Source organism: Heterodontus francisci, chromosome 16 (genome assembly GCF_036365525.1).
Source record: "Heterodontus francisci isolate sHetFra1 chromosome 16, sHetFra1.hap1, whole genome shotgun sequence".
NCBI classification, from domain to species: Eukaryota; Metazoa; Chordata; class Chondrichthyes; order Heterodontiformes; family Heterodontidae; genus Heterodontus; species Heterodontus francisci.
The window spans coordinates 101,026,309-101,046,765 of NC_090386.1; the positions used below are offsets into that span (position 1 = coordinate 101,026,309).

At 44.3% G+C, this 20,457-nt stretch overlaps 1 long non-coding RNA gene across 1 annotated transcript in view; it reads right to left on the reverse strand.

Annotated features, from left to right (window-relative positions):
* Positions 1-15,403: 15,403 nt before the first annotated feature.
* LOC137378536 (uncharacterized) overlaps positions 15,404-20,457 on the reverse strand; it is a 102,013-nt gene continuing 96,959 nt past the window's right edge. Inside the window, exon 3 of the long non-coding RNA XR_010976625.1 lies at positions 15,404-15,514. This is a non-coding gene — a long non-coding RNA (uncharacterized lncRNA). The remainder of the gene's footprint in view (positions 15,515-20,457) is intronic.

A 20,457-nucleotide genomic window follows, 5' to 3' on the forward strand; every position in this document is an offset into this window, starting at 1 on the left:
TGGCCATTGCCTGGTACTCGTGAGCTGTGACGAGGAGCCTCTGAAAATCACCAGCCTCTTCCTTTATGTCAGCGGTGACTCCAGACACTCGATGCTTCTTCTTCCATGAAGCTCACTCACCTCAGTTTTATGAGAATTCCTCAATAATATTGTCTTCAGTCTTTACCACAAACTCCCTTCTCTTGCCACTGACTCCACTCCTCTCCCTCAGCACTCTCGAGGCTGAAACAGGCTCTTTGCAACCTCAGCCTCCTGTTTGACCCTGAGCTGGACAGCACCATCAATAAGACCACCTCTTCTGCCTCCCTAACATCGTCCGCCTCTGTCTCAGCTCATCGGCTGCTGAAACCCTCATCCATTCCCTTGTTACTTCTCAACCTGACTATTCCAATCTAAGAGGGTTGTGGGACTTGAGGAGGTTACAGAGATAGGGAGGGGCGAGGCCACGGAGGGATTTGAACAGGAGAATGAGAATTTTAAATTTGAGGCATTGCCCAACTGGGAGCCAGTGTAGGTCAGCGAGCACAGGGCGTGACGGGTGAACAGGACTTGGCGTGAGTTAGGACATGGGCAGTGGAGATTTTGGTAATGCCAAGTTTATGGAGGATAGAATGTGGGAGGCTCACCAGGAGTGCATTGGAATAGTCAAGTTGAGAAGTAGCACGGGAATGGATGAGGGTTTCAGCAGCCGATGAGCTGAGACAGGCAGAGGCGGACGATGTTAGGGAGGCAGAAGAGGTGGTCTTATTGATGGAGTGGATTTGTGGTCAGAAGTTCAGCTCAGGGTCAAACAGGATGTTGAGGTTGCGAAGAGTCTGTTTGATAATGACTAGGGAGAGGGATGGAGTCAGTGGAAAGGGAACGGAGTTTGCGGTAAAGTCTAATTGTGGCCTCTTGCGCTTCCCTGTTTTTAATCGCTCTACCATTGGCAGCCATGCCTTCTGCTGCCTGGGCCCAAAGCTCTGGAATTCCTTCCCTAAACCTCTCTCCCACACTTTTCCCCTTTTACACCGTCATTAAAACCTACTTCTTTGATCAAGCTTTTGGTCATCTGGCTTACTATCTCCTAGGATCATAGGAAGTAGGAGCAGGAGTAGGCCATTCGGCCCGTCGAGCCTGCTCCGCCATTTAAACAGATCACGGCTGATCAACTACCTCTAAGCCATTTTTCCCCACTATTCCCATATCCCTTGATGTTGTTAGTATTCAGAAATCTATAGATTTCTGTCTTGAACATGTTCAATGACTGAGCTTCCACAGCCCTCTGGGATAGAGAATTCCACAGATTCACCACCCTCTGAGTAAAGAAATTCCTCCTCATCTCAGTCTTAAATGGCCTGCTCCTTATTCTGAGACTGTGTCCCCTGGTTCTAGACTCACCAGCCAGAGGGAACATCCCATCCACATCTACCCTGTCATGCCCTGTAGCAGTTTTCTAAGTTTCAATGAGATCACATCTCATTCTTCCAAACTCTAGAGAATACAGGCCCAGTTTCTGCAATCTCTCCTCATAATATAGTTCCGCCATCCCAGGGATTAGTCTGGTGAACCTCTCTTGCACTCCCTCTATGGCAGGTATATCTTCCTTGGATAAGGAGACCAAAACTGTACACAATACTCCAGGTGCGGTCTCACCAAGGCTTTAGACAATTGAAGCAAGACATCTTTACTCCTGTACTCAAATCCTCTTGCAATGAAGGCCAACATTCCATTTGCCTTCCTAATTGTTTGCTGCACCTGCATACTAGCTTTTAGTGACTCATGAACAAGGACACCCAGGTCTCTTTGGACATCAACACTTCCCAACCTCTCACCATTTAAGAAATACTCTGCATTTCTGTTTTTCTACCAAAGTGGCTCAGTGTCAAATCTTGCTTTATAATGCTCCTGTGAAGTTTTTGAACCATTTTATCACATTAAGGGTGCTATAGAAATGTAATTTATTGTTGTGGTTGTTATTGTTGGCTAGATGCCAGCACTTTGGCAGGTAGTGGAACCAACTTGTTTAAAGACCTCCAGTCCTTAATGCTAAAGGTGGGATTGATATAGGAGGGGTCCACAGTGACCCCACTCAAACAGATAATGTTTAATTGAGTGAACTGAATTAGCTGCAAACCGATCTCTCCAATGGCAAACTTGCCAACAGCTTATTGGAATTGAAAGTGTTGATGAACAGCTCAGAGACCCACTGCAAATCAACAGGTAATAGTCAAATATGTTTGTTCAACCTTGGAACATGAATGGAAGATAAAAAACAGAACGAAAATGTAACCAAACTAACAGGACATGGCCAAAACAGAATGATGTGCAAAATTTAAATTACAGCCAGTGGAGGTAATGAAATGGGCAGGATCAGTACTGGACACAGCACTGCAACCAAAAGATACCCAGTAAACAAACCAATGGTTTATCACAATTAGTAATCACTCATATCAATTAAAGGATTTCTGGAGTTAATCAAAATGGCTACAATGCAGGATATTGCCTTAATTTTCTACTTTTTCACCAGGCTGGCAATAATATATGGATTGATTCACACTTGACATTTGGCTTTACTACTGTGTCGGTCTGTCTATCACAGAGCAAAGAGAAGCCCTGTTACAACAGCAGGAAATCCCCTTTTGAGTAAGTTGCAGTGTGAACCCCAATCTTCTGAGCACATATTCCATCAAATTAAGGAATAGCATCAGCCTGAGCAGCTGCGATAGGACAGTACCTGGACAGAACTGACAGTACCCGTATGTAACTGACAGGAGCTGTACGGAACTGACAGTAGCTCTACGTAACAGACAGGACCTGTATGTAACTGAAAGTATCTGTATGTAACTGACAGTACCTGCATGGACGGACAGGACTGTATGTAGGGACAGTACCTGTATGTAACTGACAGTACCTGTATACACAGACTGTACCTGTATGTAGGGACAGTACCTGTATGGAGGACAGTACCTGTATGTAACTGACAGTACCTGTATGGAGGACAGTACCTGTATGTAACTGACAGTACATGTGTGTACATACTGTACCTGTATGTAGGACAGTACCTGTATGTAGGACACTACCTGTATGTAACTGACAGTTCTGCATGTATGGACAGTACCTGTATGTAACTGACAGTACCCGTATGTAGGACACTACCTGTATGTAACTGACAGTTCTGCATGTACGGACAGTACCTGTATGTATGGACAGTACCTGTATGTAACTGACAATACCTGTGTGTATGTACTGTACCTGCATGTATGGACAGTACCTGTATGTACGGATTGTACCTGTGTGCACGTAGTGTACCTGTATGTACGGACAGAACCTGTATGTAACTGACAGTACCTGTGTGTACGGACAGTACCTGTATGTAACTGACAATACCTGTATGTAGGACAATACCTGTATATAATGACAGTACCTGCATGTATGGACAGTACCTGTATGTAACTGACAGTACCTGTATGTAGGACAATACCTGTATATAATGACAGTACCTGCATGTATGGACAGTACCTGTATGTACGGACAGAACCTGTATGTAACTGACAGTACCTGTATGTAGGACAATACCTGTATATAATGACAGTACCTGCATGTATGGACAGTACCTGTATGTACGGACAGAACCTGTATGTAACTGACAGTACCTGTATGTAGGACAGTAGCTGTATGTAGGACAGTACCTGTATGTAACTGACAGTACCTGCATGTAACAGACAGTACCTGTATGAAACTGACAATACCTGTGTGTATGTACTGTACCTGCATGTATGGACAGTACCTGTATGTACGGATTGTACCTGTGTGCACGTACTGTACCTGTATGTACGGACAGAACCTGTATGTAACTGACAGTACCTGTGTGTACGGACAGTACCTGTATGTAACTGACAATACCTGTATGTAGGACAGTACCTGAATGTAACTGACAGTACCTGTATGTAGGACAGTACCTGTATGTAACTGACAGTACCTGTAGGTAACTGACAGTACCTGTATGTAACTGACAGTACCTGTATGTAGGACAGTACCTGTATGTAACTGACAGTACCTGTATGTAGGACAGTACCTGTATGTAACTGACAGTACCTGTATGTAGGACAGTACCTGTATGTAACTGACAGTACCTGTAGGTAACTGACAGTACCTGTATGTAGGACAGTACCTGTATGTAGGACAGTACCTGTATGTAACTGACAGTACCTGTATGTAGGACAGTACCTGTAGGTAACAGACAGTACCTGTATGTAGGACAGTCCCTGTATGTAACTGACAGTACCTGTGTGTTGGACAGTACCTGTGTGTAGGACAGTACCTGTATGTAGGACAGTACCTGTAGGTAACTGACAGTACCTGTATGTAGGACAGTACCTGTATGTAACTGACAGTACCTGTATGTAGGAAAGTACCTGTATGTAGGACAGTACCTGTAGGTAACTGACAGTACCTGTATGTAGGACAGTACCTGTATGTAACTGACAGTACCTGTATGTAGGACAGTATCTGTAGGTAACTGACAGTACCTGTATGTAGGACAGTACCTGTAGGTAACTGACAGTACCTGTAGGTAACTGACAGTACCTGTGTGTTGGACAGTACCTGTAGGTAACTGACAGTACCTGTATGTAGGACAGTACCTGTATGTAACTGACAGTACCTGTATGTAGGAAAGTACCTGTATGTAGGACAGTACCTGTAGGTAACTGACAGTACCTGTATGTAGGACAGTACCTGTATGTAACTGACAGTACCTGTATGTAGGACAGTATCTGTAGGTAACTGACAGTACCTGTATGTAGGACAGTACCTGTAGGTAACTGACAGTACCTGTATGTAGGACAGTATCTGTAGGTAACTGACAGTACCTGTGTGTTGGACAGTACCTGTAGGTAACTGACAGTACCTGTATGTAGGACAGTACCTGTATGTAACTGACAGTACCTGTATGTAGGACAGTATCTGTAGGTAACTGACAGTACCTGTATGTAGGACAGTACCTGTATGTAACTGACAGTACCTGTATGTAGGACAGTATCTGTAGGTAACTGACAGTACCTGTGTGTTGGACAGTACCTGTAGGTAACTGACAGTACCTGTGTGTTGGACAGTACCTGTGTGTAGGACAGTACCTGTGTGTAGGACAGTCCCTGTATGTAACTGACAGTACCTGTGTGTTGGACAGTACCTGTGTGTTGGACAGTACCTGTGTGTAGGACAGTACCTGTAGGTAACTGACAGTACCTGTATGTAGGACAGTACCTGTAGGTAACTGACAGTACCTGTATGTAGGACAGTACCTGTATGTAACTGACAGTACATGTGTGTACGGACAGTACCTGTATGTAACTGACAATACCTGTATGTAGGACAGTACCTGAATGTAACTGACAGTACCTGTATGTAGGACAGTACCTGTATGTAACTGACAGTACCTGTAGGTAACTGACAGTACCTGTATGTAACTGACAGTACCTGTATGTAGGACAGTACCTGTATGTAACTGACAGTACCTGTATGTAGGACAGTACCTGTATGTAACTGACAGTACCTGTATGTAGGACAGTACCTGTATGTAACTGACAGTACCTGTAGGTAACTGACAGTACCTGTATGTAGGACAGTACCTGTATGTAGGACAGTACCTGTATGTAACTGACAGTACCTGTATGTAGGACAGTACCTGTAGGTAACAGACAGTACCTGTATGTAGGACAGTCCCTGTATGTAACTGACAGTACCTGTGTGTTGGACAGTACCTGTGTGTAGGACAGTACCTGTATGTAGGACAGTACCTGTAGGTAACTGACAGTACCTGTATGTAACTGACAGTACCTGTATGTAACTGACAGTACCTGTATGTAGGAAAGTACCTGTATGTAGGACAGTACCTGTAGGTAACTGACAGTACCTGTATGTAGGACAGTACCTGTATGTAACTGACAGTACCTGTATGTAGGACAGTATCTGTAGGTAACTGACAGTACCTGTATGTAGGACAGTACCTGTAGGTAACTGACAGTACCTGTAGGTAACTGACAGTACCTGTGTGTTGGACAGTACCTGTAGGTAACTGACAGTACCTGTATGTAGGACAGTACCTGTATGTAACTGACAGTACCTGTATGTAGGAAAGTACCTGTATGTAGGACAGTACCTGTAGGTAACTGACAGTACCTGTATGTAGGACAGTACCTGTATGTAACTGACAGTACCTGTATGTAGGACAGTATCTGTAGGTAACTGACAGTACCTGTATGTAGGACAGTACCTGTAGGTAACTGACAGTACCTGTATGTAGGACAGTATCTGTAGGTAACTGACAGTACCTGTGTGTTGGACAGTACCTGTAGGTAACTGACAGTACCTGTATGTAGGACAGTACCTGTATGTAACTGACAGTACCTGTATGTAGGACAGTATCTGTAGGTAACTGACAGTACCTGTATGTAGGACAGTACCTGTATGTAACTGACAGTACCTGTATGTAGGACAGTATCTGTAGGTAACTGACAGTACCTGTGTGTTGGACAGTACCTGTAGGTAACTGACAGTACCTGTGTGTTGGACAGTACCTGTGTGTAGGACAGTACCTGTGTGTAGGACAGTCCCTGTATGTAACTGACAGTACCTGTGTGTTGGACAGTACCTGTGTGTTGGACAGTACCTGTGTGTAGGACAGTACCTGTAGGTAACTGACAGTACCTGTATGTAGGACAGTACCTGTAGGTAACTGACAGTACCTGTATGTAGGACAGTACCTGTATGTAACTGACAGTACCTGTATGTAGGAAAGTACCTGTATGTAGGACAGTACCTGTATGTAGGACAGTACCTGTATGTAACTGACAGTACCTGTATGTAGGACAGTACCTGTATGTAACTGACAGTACCTGTATGTAGGACAGTACCTGTATGTAACTGACAGTACCTGTATGTAGGACAGTACCTGTAGGTAACTGACAGTACCTGTATGTAGGAAAGTACCTGTATGTAGGACAGTACCTGTATGTAACTGACAGTACCTGTATGTAGGACAGTACCTGTATGTAACTGACAGTACCTGTATGTAGGACAGTACCTGTATGTAGGACAGTACCTGTATGTAGGACAGTACCTGTATGTAACTGACAGTACCTGTATGTAGGACAGTACCTGTATGTAACTGACAGTACCTGTATGTAGGACAGTACCTGTAGGTAACTGACAGTACCTGTATGTAGGACAGTACCTGTATGTAGGACAGTACCTGTATGTAACTGACAGTACCTGTATGTAGGACAGTACCTGTATGTAACTGACAGTACCTGTATGTAGGACAGTACCTGTATGTAACTGACAGTACCTGTATGTAGGAAAGTACCTGTATGTAGGACAGTACCTGTATGTAGGACAGTACCTGTATGTAACTGACAGTACCTGTATGTAGGACAGTCCCTGTATGTAACTGACAGTACCTGTATGTAGGACAGTACCTGTATGTAACTGACAGTACCTGTATGTAGGACAGTACCTGTAGGTAACTGACAGTACCTGTATGTAGGACAGTACCTGTATGTAGGACAGTACCTGTATGTAACTGACAGTACCTGTATGTAGGACAGTACCTGTATGTAACTGACAGTACCTGTATGTAGGACAGTACCTGTATGTAACTGACAGTACCTGTATGTAGGAAAGTACCTGTATGTAGGACAGTACCTGTATGTAGGACAGTACCTGTATGTAACTGACAGTACCTGTATGTAGGACAGTCCCTGTATGTAACTGACAGTACCTGTATGTAGGACAGTACCTGTAGGTAACTGACAGTACCTGTATGTAGGACAGTACCTGTATGTAACTGACAGTACCTGTATGTAGGACAGTACCTGTATGTAACTGACAGTACCTGTATGTAGGACAATACCTGTATATAATGACAGTACCTGCATGTATGGACAGTACCTGTATGTACAGACAGAACCTGTCTGTAACTGACAGTACCTGTATGTAGGACAGTACCTGTATGTAGGACAGTACCTGTATGTAACTGACAGTACCTGTATGTAACTGACAGTACCTGTATGTAGGACAGTCCCTGTATGTAACTGACAGTACCTGTATGTAGGACAGTACCTGTAGGTAACTGACAGTACCTGTATGTAGGACAGTACCTGTATGTAGGACAGTACCTGTATGTAACTGACAGTACCTGTATGTAACTGACAGTACCTGTATGTAGGACAGTCCCTGTATGTAACTGACAGTACCTGTATGTAGGACAGTACCTGTAGGTAACTGACAGTACCTGTATGTAGGACAGTACCTGTATGTAGGACAGTACCTGTATGTAACTGACAGTACCTGTATGTAACTGACAGTACCTGGATGTAGGACAGTCCCTGTATGTAACTGACAGTACCTGTATGTAGGACAGTACCTGTAGGTAACTGACAGTACCTGTATGTAGGACAGTACCTGTATGTAACTGACAGTACCTGTATGTAGGACAGTACCTGTATGTAACTGACAGTACCTGTATGTAGGACAATACCTGTATATAATGACAGTACCTGCATGTATGGACAGTACCTGTATGTACAGACAGAACCTGTATGTAACTGACAGTACCTGTATGTAGGACAGTACCTGTAGGTAACTGACAGTACCTGTATGTAGGACAGTACCTGTATGTAACTGACAGTACCTGTATGGAGGACAGTACCTGTATGTAACTGACAGTACATGTGTGTACATACTGTACCTGTATGTAGGACAGTACCTGTATGTAACTGACAGTACCTGTATGTAGGACACTACCTGTATGTAACTGACAGTTCTGCATGTATGGACAGTACCTGTATGTAACTGACAGTACCCGTATGTAGGACACTACCTGTATGTAACTGACAGTTCTGCATGTACGGACAGTACCTGTATGTATGGACAGTACCTGTATGTAACTGACAATACCTGTGTGTATGTACTGTACCTGCATGTATGGACAGTACCTGTATGTACGGATTGTACCTGTGTGCACGTAGTGTACCTGTATGTACGGACAGAACCTGTATGTAACTGACAGTACCTGTGTGTACGGACAGTACCTGTATGTAACTGACAATACCTGTATGTAGGACAATACCTGTATATAATGACAGTACCTGCATGTATGGACAGTACCTGTATGTAACTGACAGTACCTGTATGTAGGACAATACCTGTATATAATGACAGTACCTGCATGTATGGACAGTACCTGTATGTACGGACAGAACCTGTATGTAACTGACAGTACCTGTATGTAGGACAATACCTGTATATAATGACAGTACCTGCATGTATGGACAGTACCTGTATGTACGGACAGAACCTGTATGTAACTGACAGTACCTGTATGTAGGACAGTAGCTGTATGTAGGACAGTACCTGTATCTAACTGACAGTACCTGCATGTAACAGACAGTACCTGTATGAAACTGACAATACCTGTGTGTATGTACTGTACCTGCATGTATGGACAGTACCTGTATGTACGGATTGTACCTGTGTGCACGTACTGTACCTGTATGTACGGACAGAACCTGTATGTAACTGACAGTACCTGTGTGTACGGACAGTACCTGTATGTAACTGACAATACCTGTATGTAGGACAGTACCTGTATGTAACTGACAGTACCTGTATGTAACTGACAGTACCTGTATGTAGGACAGTACCTGTATGTAACTGACAGTACCTGTATGTAACTGACAGTACCTGTAGGTAACTGACAGTACCTGTATGTAGGACAGTACCTGTATGTAACTGACAGTACCTGTATGTAACTGACAGTACCTGTAGGTAACTGACAGTACCTGTATGTACGGACAGAACCTGTATGTAACTGACAGTACCTGTATGTAGGACAGTACCTGTATGTAACTGACAGTACCTGTAGGTAACTGACAGTACCTGTAGGTAACTGACAGTACCTGTATGTAGGACAGTACCTGTATGTAACTGACAGTACCTGTATGTAGGACAGTACCTGTATGTAACTGACAGTACCTGTATGTAACTGACAGTACCTGTAGGTAACTGACAGTACCTGTATGTACGGACAGAACCTGTATGTAACTGACAGTACCTGTATGTAGGACAGTACCTGTATGTAACTGACAGTACCTGTAGGTAACTGACAGTACCTGTAGGTAACTGACAGTACCTGTATGTACGGACAGAACCTGTATGTAACTGACAGTACCTGTGTGTACGGACAGTACCTGTATGTAACTGACAGTACCTGTATGTAGGACAATACCTGTATATAATGACAGTACCTGCATGTATGGACAGTACCTGTATGTAACTGACAGTACCTGTATGTAGGACAATACCTGTATATAATGACAGTACCTGCATGTATGGACAGTACCTGTATGTAACTGACAGGACCTGTATGTAACTGACAGTCCCTGTATGTAACTGACAGTACCTGTATGTAGGACAGTACCTGTATGTAACTGACAGTACCTGTATGTAGGACAGTACCTGTAGGTAACAGACAGTACCTGTATGTAGGACAGTCCCTGTATGTAACTGACAGTACCTGTGTGTTGGACAGTACCTGTGTGTAGGACAGTACCTGTATGTAGGACAGTACCTGTAGGTAACTGACAGTACCTGTATGTAGGACAGTACCTGTATGTAACTGACAGTACCTGTAGGTAACTGACAGTACCTGTATGTAGGACAGTACCTGTATGTAACTGACAGTACCTGTATGTAGGAAAGTACCTGTATGTAGGACAGTACCTGTAGGTAACTGACAGTACCTGTATGTAGGACAGTACCTGTATGTAACTGACAGTACCTGTATGTAGGACAGTATCTGTAGGTAACTGACAGTACCTGTATGTAGGACAGTACCTGTAGGTAACTGACAGTACCTGTAGGTAACTGACAGTACCTGTGTGTTGGACAGTACCTGTAGGTAACTGACAGTACCTGTGTGTTGGACAGTACCTGTGTGTAGGACAGTACCTGTATGTAGGACAGTCCCTGTATGTAACTGACAGTACCTGTGTGTTGGACAGTACCTGTGTGTTGGACAGTACCTGTGTGTAGGACAGTACCTGTAGGTAACTGACAGTACCTGTATGTAGGACAGTACCTGTAGGTAACTGACAGTACCTGTATGTAGGACAGTACCTGTATGTAACTGACAGTACCTGTATGTAGGAAAGTACCTGTATGTAGGACAGTACCTGTATGTAGGACAGTACCTGTATGTAACTGACAGTACCTGTATGTAGGACAGTACCTGTAGGTAACTGACAGTACCTGTATGTAGGACAGTACCTGTATGTAGGACAGTACCTGTATGTAACTGACAGTACCTGTATGTAACTGACAGTACCTGTATGTAGGACAGTACCTGTAGGTAACTGACAGTACCTGTATGTAGGACAGTACCTGTAGGTAACTGACAGTACCTGTATGTAGGACAGTACCTGTATGTAGGACAGTACCTGTATGTAACTGACAGTACCTGTATGTAACTGACAGTACCTGTATGTAGGACAGTACCTGTATGTAACTGACAGTACCTGTATGTAGGACAGTACCTGTAGGTAACTGACAGTACCTGTATGTAGGACAGTACCTGTATGTAGGACAGTCCCTGTATGTAACTGACAGTACCTGTATGTAGGACAGTACCTGTAGGTAACTGACAGTACCTGTATGTAGGACAGTACCTGTATGTAACTGACAGTACCTGTATGTAGGACAGTACCTGTATGTAACTGACAGTACCTGTATGTAGGACAATACCTGTATATAATGACAGTACCTGCATGTATGGACAGTACCTGTATGTACAGACAGAACCTGTATGTAACTGACAGTACCTGTATGTAGGACAGTAGCTGTATGTAGGACAGTACCTGTATGTAACTGACAGTACCTGTATGTAGGACAGTACCTGTATGTAACTGACAGTACCTGTGTGTACGGACAGTACCTGTAGGTAACTGACAGTACCTGTATGTAGGACAGTACCTGTATGTAACTGACAGTACCTGTATGTAGGACAGTACCTGTATGTAACTGACAGTACCTGTATGTAGGACAGTACCTGTATGTAACTGACAGTACCTGTATGTAGGACAATACCTGTATATAATGACAGTACCTGCATGTATGGACAGTACCTGTATGTACAGACAGAACCTGTATGTAACTGACAGTACCTGCATGTAACAGATAGTAGCTGGATGTAAATGACAATACCTGCATGTACGGACAGTACCTGTATGTAGGACAGTACCTGTATGTATGGACAGTACCTGTATGTAACTGACAATACCTGTGTGTATGTACTGTACCTGCATGTATGGACAGTACCTGTATGTACGGATTGTACCTGTGTGCACGTACTGTACCTGTATGTACGGACAGTACCTGTATGTAACTGACAATACCTGTGTGTACGGACAGTACCTGTATGTAACTGACAATACCTGTATGTAGGACAGTACCTGTATGTAACTGACAGTACCTGTATGTAGGACAGTACCTGTAGGTAACTGACAGTACCTGTATGTAGGACAGTACCTGTATGTAACTGACAGTACCTGTATGTAACTGACAATACCTGTATGTAGGACAGTACCTGTATGTAACTGACAGTACCTGTATGTAGGACAGTACCTGTAGGTAACTGACAGTACCTGTATGTAGGACAGTACCTGTATGTAACTGACAGTACCTGTATGTAACTGACAGTACCTGTATGTAGGACAGTATCTGTAGGTAACTGACAGTACCTGTATGTAGGACAGTACCTGTATGTAACTGACAGTACCTGTATGTAACTGACAGTACCTGTATGTAGGACAGTACCTGTATGTAACTGACAGTACCTGTATGTAGGACAGTATCTGTAGGTAACTGACAGTACCTGTATGTAGGACAGTACCTGTATGTAACTGACAGTACCTGTATGTAGGACAGTACCTGTATGTAACTGACAGTACCTGTATGTAGGACAGTACCTGTATGTAACTGACAGTACCTGTATGTAGGACAGTACCTGTATGTAACTGACAGTACCTGTATGTAGGACAGTACCTGTATGTAACTGACAGTACCTGTATGTAGGACAGTACCTGTATGTAACTGACAGTACCTGTATGTAGGAAAGTACCTGTATGTAACTGACAGTGCCTGTATGTAGGACAGTACCTGTAGGTAACTGACAGTACCTGTATGTAGGACAGTACCTGTATGTAGGAAAGTACCTGCATGTAACTGACAGTACCTGTATGTAACTGACAGTACCTGTAGGTAACTGACAGTACCTGTGTGTTGGACAGTACCTGTGTGTAGGACAGTACCTGTATGTAGGACAGTCCTTGTATGTAACTGACAGTACCTCTATGTAGGAAAGTACCTGTATGCAACTGACAGTACCTGTATGTAGGACAGTACCTGTATGTAACTGACAGTACCTGTATGTAGGACAGTACCTGTATGTAACTGACAGTACCTGTATGTAACTGACAGTACCTGTATGTAGGACAGTACCTGTATGTAACTGACAGTACCTGTATGTAACTGACAGTACCTGTATGTAGGAAAGTACCTGTATGTAACTGACAGTGCCTGTATGTAGGACAGTACCTGTAGGTAACTGACAGTACCTGTATGTAGGACAGTACCTGTATGTAGGAAAGTACCTGCATGTAACTGACTGTACCTGTATGTAACTGACAGTACCTGTAGGTAACTGACAGTACCTGTGTGTTGGACAGTACCTGTGTGTTGGACAGTACCTGTATGTAGGACAGTCCTTGTATGTAACTGACAGTACCTGTATGTAGGACAGTCCTTGTATGTAACTGACAGTACCTCTATGTAGGAAAGTATCTGTATGCAACTGACAGTACCTGTATGTAGGACAGTACCTGTAGGTAACTGACAGTACCTGTATGTAGGACAGTACCTGTAGGTAACTGACAGTACCTGTATGTAGGACAGTACCTGTAGGTAACTGACAGTACCTGTATGTAGGACAGTACCTGTAGGTAACTGACAGTACCTGTATGTAGGACAGTACCTGTAGGTAACTGACAATACCTGTGTGTTGGACAGTACCTGTGTGTAGGACAGTACCTGTGTGTAGGACAGTACCTGTAGGTAACTGACAGTACCTGTATGTAGGACAGTACCTGTATGTAACTGACAGTACCTGTAGGTAACTGACAGTACCTGTATGTAGGACAGTACCTGTATGTAACTGACAGTACCTGTATGTAGGAAAGTACCTGTATGAGGGACAGTACCTGTAGGTAACTGACAGTACCTGTATGTAGGACAGTACCTGTAGGTAACTGACAGTACCTGTATGTAGGACAGTACCTGTATGTAGGAAAGTACCTGTATGTAGGACAGTACCTGTAGGTAACTGACAGTACCTGTATGTAGGACAGTACCTGTATGTAACTGACAGTACCTGTATGTAGGACAGTACCTGTAGGTAACTGACAGTACCTGTATGTAGGACAGTACCTGTATGTAACTGACAGTACCTGTATGTAGGACAGTACCTGTAGGTAACTGACAGTACCTGTATGTAGGACAGTCCCTGTATGTAACTGACAGTACCTGTATGTAGGACAGTACCTGTATGTAACTGACAGTACCTGTATGTAGGACAGTCCCTGTATGTAACTGACAGTACCTGTATGTAGGACAGTCCCTGTATGTAACTGACAGTACCTGTATGTAGGACAGTCCCTGTATGTAACTGACAGTACCTGTATGTAGGACAGTCCCTGTAGGTAACTGACAGTACCTGTATGTAGGACAGTCCCTGTATGTAACTGACAGTACCTGTATGTAGGAAAGTACCTGTATGTAACTGACAGTACCTGTATGTAGGACAGTACCTGTATGTAGGACAGTACCTGTATGTAACTGACAGTACCTGTATGTAGGACAGTACCTGTATGTAACTGACAGTACCTGTATGTAGGACAGTACCTGTATGTAACTGACAGTACCTGTATGTAGGACAGTACCTGTAGGTAACTGACAGTACCTGTATGTAGGACAGTACCTGTATGTAACTGACAGTACCTGTATGTAGGACAGTACCTGTATGTAACTGACAGTACCTGTATGTAGGACAGTACCTGTATGTAACTGACAGTACCTGTATGTAGGACAGTACCTGTATGTAACTGACAGTACCTGTATGTAGGACAGTACCTGTATGTAACTGACAGTACCTGTATGTAGGACAGTACCTGTATGTAACTGACAGTACCTGTATGTAGGACAGTACCTGTAGGTAACTGACAGTACCTGTATGTAGGACAGTACCTGTATGTAACTGACAGTACCTGTATGTAGGACAGTACCTGTATGTAACTGACAGTACCTGTATGTGATGTGCTTCTGTCTCCACTTCTGCCCCGTTAGTGCATAGCGTTTACTCCTCTGTCTGCGAGCGACACGGGGCTGATCAGCGACTCCGCATCGCGGCTTCTTCATCCATCTAACAACAAGCAAGGATGAAAAAGACAAAGAATCGCCTGTTAAACCAGTATCTACCAGGAATGGACACTCACTGTCACTTGCTTTCCAAACTGCAACAGAGTTTTCCTGCTGGAAGCTTTGTCCAGTGTCCAGGTTGGATGCAGGAGGCCGGCCTGTGAATCCCGCACTCATCCTCCCAAAATGACCACCCCCCACACTGACCCCCCCCCCCCCCCCACCCCACCACTGATCCCCCCCCACACTGACCCCACCCCATACTGACCCCCCCACTCCCCCACTGACCCCCCCCATACTGACCCCCCACCCCCCCACTGATCCCCCCCCACACTGACCCCTCCCCACACTGACCCCCCCCCACACAGACCCCCCACTATCCCCCCACACTGACCCCCCACCTGCACACTGACCCCCCCACCCCCACACTGACCCCCTCACCTGCACACTGACCCCCCCACCCCCACCCCCACACTGATCCCCCCTACCCCCACACTTACCCCCCCCACCCACTGGCTTACCCCACACTGATCCCCCCCACACTAACCCCCCCACCCCCACACTTACCCCCCCACTGACCCCCCCCACCTCTACACACCCACCCAACTGAATCCCCCCCACTCTGACCCCCCCACCCGCACACTGACCCCCCCACCCCCACACTTACCCCCCCACTGACCCCCCCACACTGACCCCTCACCCCAAACACTTACCACTCCCCACACTGACCCCCCCACCCCCACACTTACCCACCTCGCTGAATCCCCCCCACACTGATTCCCCCACCCCCACTCTTACCCCCCTACTGACCCCCCCCACACTGACCCCTCACCCCAACACTTACCACTCCCCATACTGACTCCCCCACAGTGACCCCTTCACCTCCCACTGACCCCCCCCCACCCCCACACTTACCCACCCCACTGAACCCCCCCCACACTGACCCCCCCACCCCCACACTTACCCCCCCCACTGACCCCCCCTCCCACCCTGACCCCCCACCCACCAAACTGACCCGCCCCCCCCCCCACAGCCCCTGCACTGACCCTCCCCCCAGGTGGGAAATAAAAGTGATCTCACAACTTGATTGAGTTCTTTAATGAATTTTCAGAGCAGGTTGATGAGGATGGTGCAGTTGGCCTGTAAATGCACTTTCAAAAAGCATCTGACAAAGCGGCACATCACAGACTCGTTTTCAAAATTAAAATCATGGAATTAAAGGACCAGTGTCAGTGTGGAGATAACATTGGCTAAGGGACAGAAAGCAGAGAGTAGTGGTGAATGGTTCTTTTTCCAAGCTGGTGGGAAGTGTACAGTGGTGTCCCCCAGGGGTCATGTTAGGAGCACTGCTCTTTCTGATATACATTAATCACCTGGACTTGACTATACAGGGCATCATACAGATGACACAAAATACTGAGGAGGATAGTAACAGACTTCAGAAGGACATTGCCTGGTGAAATGGGCAGACACATGGCAGATGAAATTTAATGCATAAAAGTGTGAAGTGATTCATTTTGGTCGGAAGATGAGGAGAGGCAATATAAATTAATGCTACTATTTTAGAGGGGGTCCATGAACAGAGAGACCTGGGGGTATATGTACACAGGTCATTGAAGATGGCAGACAAGTTGAGAAGATTGTTAAAAAAGACCTGTGGGATCCTTCAAGAGAGGCACAGCGTATTAAAGTAAGGAAGTTAGGTTCAACCTTGATAAAAATAGTAGTTAGGTTTCAGTGGAGGATTCTGTGCATTATCTTAGGAAGGATGTGAAGGCCTTAGAGAGGGTGCAGAGGAGATTCACTAGAATGGTACCAGGAATGAGGGACTTCTGTGGAGACTTGAGAAGCTGGGATTGTTCTCCTTAGAGCAGAGAAGATCAAGGGGAGATTTAATTATGAAGGGTTTTTATACAGTAAATAAAGAGAAACTGTTTCCAGTAGCAGGAGTCAGTAACCATCGAACACAGATTTAAGGAAATTGACAAAAGAACCAGAGGTGAATATGAGGAGAATTTTCTTTTACAGTGAGTTGTTGTGATCTGGAATGTGCTGCCTGAAAGGGTGGTGGAGCAGATGCACAGAACATAGGAAAGAGGAGTAGGCCGTTCGGCCCCTCGAGCCTGCTCCACCATTCAACTAGATCATGGCTGATCTTCTATCTCAACCCCATTTTCCCGCACGATCCCCATATCCCTTCATATCTTTAATACCTAGAAATCTATTGATCTCTGTCTTAAACATACTCAATGAGTGAGACTCCACAGCCCTCCGGGGTAGAGAATTCCACAGTTTCACCATCCTGAGTGAAGAAATTCCTCATCCCAGTCCTAAATGGCCTGCCCCTTATTCTGAGACTGTGTCCCCTGGTTCTAGGCTCATCAGCCAGGGGAAACATCCTTCCTGCATCTACCCAGCCGATCCCTGTAAGAAATTTATATACTTCAGTGAGTTCAGCTCTCATTCTTCTAAAACTCGAGAGAATTCAGGCCCAATCTCCTCATTCTCTCCTCATAAGACAACCCTGCCATCCCAGGGATTAGTCTTGTGAACCTTCGTTGCACTCCCTCTATGGCAAGTATATCTTTCCTGAGGTAAAGAGACCAAAACTGTACACAATACTCAAGGTGCGGTCTCACCAAGGCTCTATACAATTGCAGCAAGACTTCTTTACCCCTGTACTCAAAACCTCTTGCGATGAAGGCCAACAGACCTTTTACCTTCCTAATTGCTTGCTGTACCTGCATGTTAGCTTTTAGTGACTCATGAACAAAGACACCCAGGTCCCTCTGTATATCAGCATTTTCCAACCTCTCACCATTTAAAAAATACTCTGCATTTCTGTTTTACCTACCAAAGTGCATAACTTCACATTCTTCCACATTATATTCCATCTGTCATGTCCTTGACCATTCACTTAGCCTGTCCAGCTACTTTTGTGTCATCAGCAAACTTGGAAATATTACATTTGGTCCCCACAACAAAATCATTCATATAGATTGTAAATAGCTGTGGCCCAAGCACAGATCCTTGCAGTACCCCACTTGTCAAAGCCTGCCAACCTGAGAATGACCCATTTATTCCTACTTGCTGTTTTCTGTCAATCCATGCCAGTATATTATCCCCCAATCACATGTGCTAGAATTTTGTTTACTAACCTCCTGTGTGGGAACTTTTCGAAAGCTTTCTGAAAATCCAAATACACCACATCCACTGATTTTCCCTCATTTATTCTGCTAGTTACATCCTCAAAAAAACTCCAACATGTTTGTCAAAGTTGATTTCCCTTTCATAAATCCATGTTGACTCTGCCCAATCCTATCATTATTTTCTAAATGTCCAGTTATCATATCCTTTATAATTGATTCCAGCATTTTCCCTATCACTGATGTCAGGCTTTTTTTTATTCTTTCATGGGATGTGGGTGTCACTCACAGCACCAGCATTTGTTGCCCCCTAATCGCCCTTGAACTGAGTGGCTTGCTGGGCCATTTCAGAGGGCATTTTAAGAATCAACCACATTGCTGTGGGTCTGGAGTCACATGTGGGCCAGACCAGGTAAGGACAGTAGATTTCCTTCCCTAAAGGACATTAGCGAACCAGATGGTTTTTTACGACAATCGATGATAGTTTCCTGGCACCATTAAATTCCAGTTTTTTAAAAGTTAATTGAATTTAAATTCCACCAGCTGCCATTAGCCTGGGCCTCTGGATTACTAGTCCAGTGACATCACCACTACGCCACCATCTCCCCAACTAATAGGTCTGTAGCTTCCTGTTTTCTCTCTCCCTCCTTTCTTAAATAGTGGGGTTAATTTACTATCTTCCAATCTGCAGGAATCATTCCAGAATCTATAGAATTTTCAATGATCACCAATGCATCCAGTATCTCTACAGTCACCTCCTTCAACACTCTGGGATGTAGATCATCGGGTCCAGGGGATTTATCAACTTTCAGTCCCATTAACCTCTCCAGTACTACTTTTTTACTAATACTAATTCCTTTCAGTTCCTCATTCTCGCTAGTGCCTTGGTTCTCTAGTAATACTGGGAGGTTTTTTGTATCTTCCTCCATGAAGAGAGACACAAAGTATTTGTTTAGCTTCTCTGCCATTTCCTTATTCCCCATTAAATTTTCCTGTCTCTTCCTGTAATGGGTCCACATTTGTCTTTGCTAATCTTTTCCTTTTTACATACCTATAGAAGCTTTTACAGTTCATTTTTATGCCTCTCGCTCATTTTTCGTATTCTATTTTATCTTTCTTTATCAATTTCTTGGTCCTCTGCTGAATTCTAAAATGCTCCCAATCCTCAGGGTTACTACCTTTTTGGCAACTTTATAAGCCTCTTCCTTTGATCTAATCCAATCTTTAACTTCTCTTCTAAGTCATGGTTGGATCACCTTTCCTGTTGGATTTTTCTGCCTCAAAAGGAATGCATATTTGTTGTAAACCACGTATTAATTCTTTAAATGCTAGCCATTGCCTGTCTACCACCATACCTTTTAATGTAGTTTCCCAATCTACCACAGCCAACTTTACCCTCATGCCTTCGTAGTTTCCTTTGTTCCGATTGAAGACCCTAATTTCAGATTGAACTACATTACTTTCAAACAATGTAAAATTCTGTCATATTATGGTCACATTTCCCTAGAAGCTCCTTTACATCAATATTATTAATTAGCCCTTTCTCATTGCACAATACCAGATCTAAAACAGTCCGTTCTCTAGTTGGTTCCTCAACATACTATTCAAGAAAACCATCTCATATATTCCAGAAATTCATCCTCCACAGCATTACTGCTAATTAGTTTTACCCAGTCTATATGAAGATTTGGCTCCCCATGATTATTGTATTACCCTTGTTACATGCACCTGTAATTTCCTGATTTATACCGTGCCCTATATTACCACTACTGTTTGGTGGCCTAGAAACAACTCCTACCAA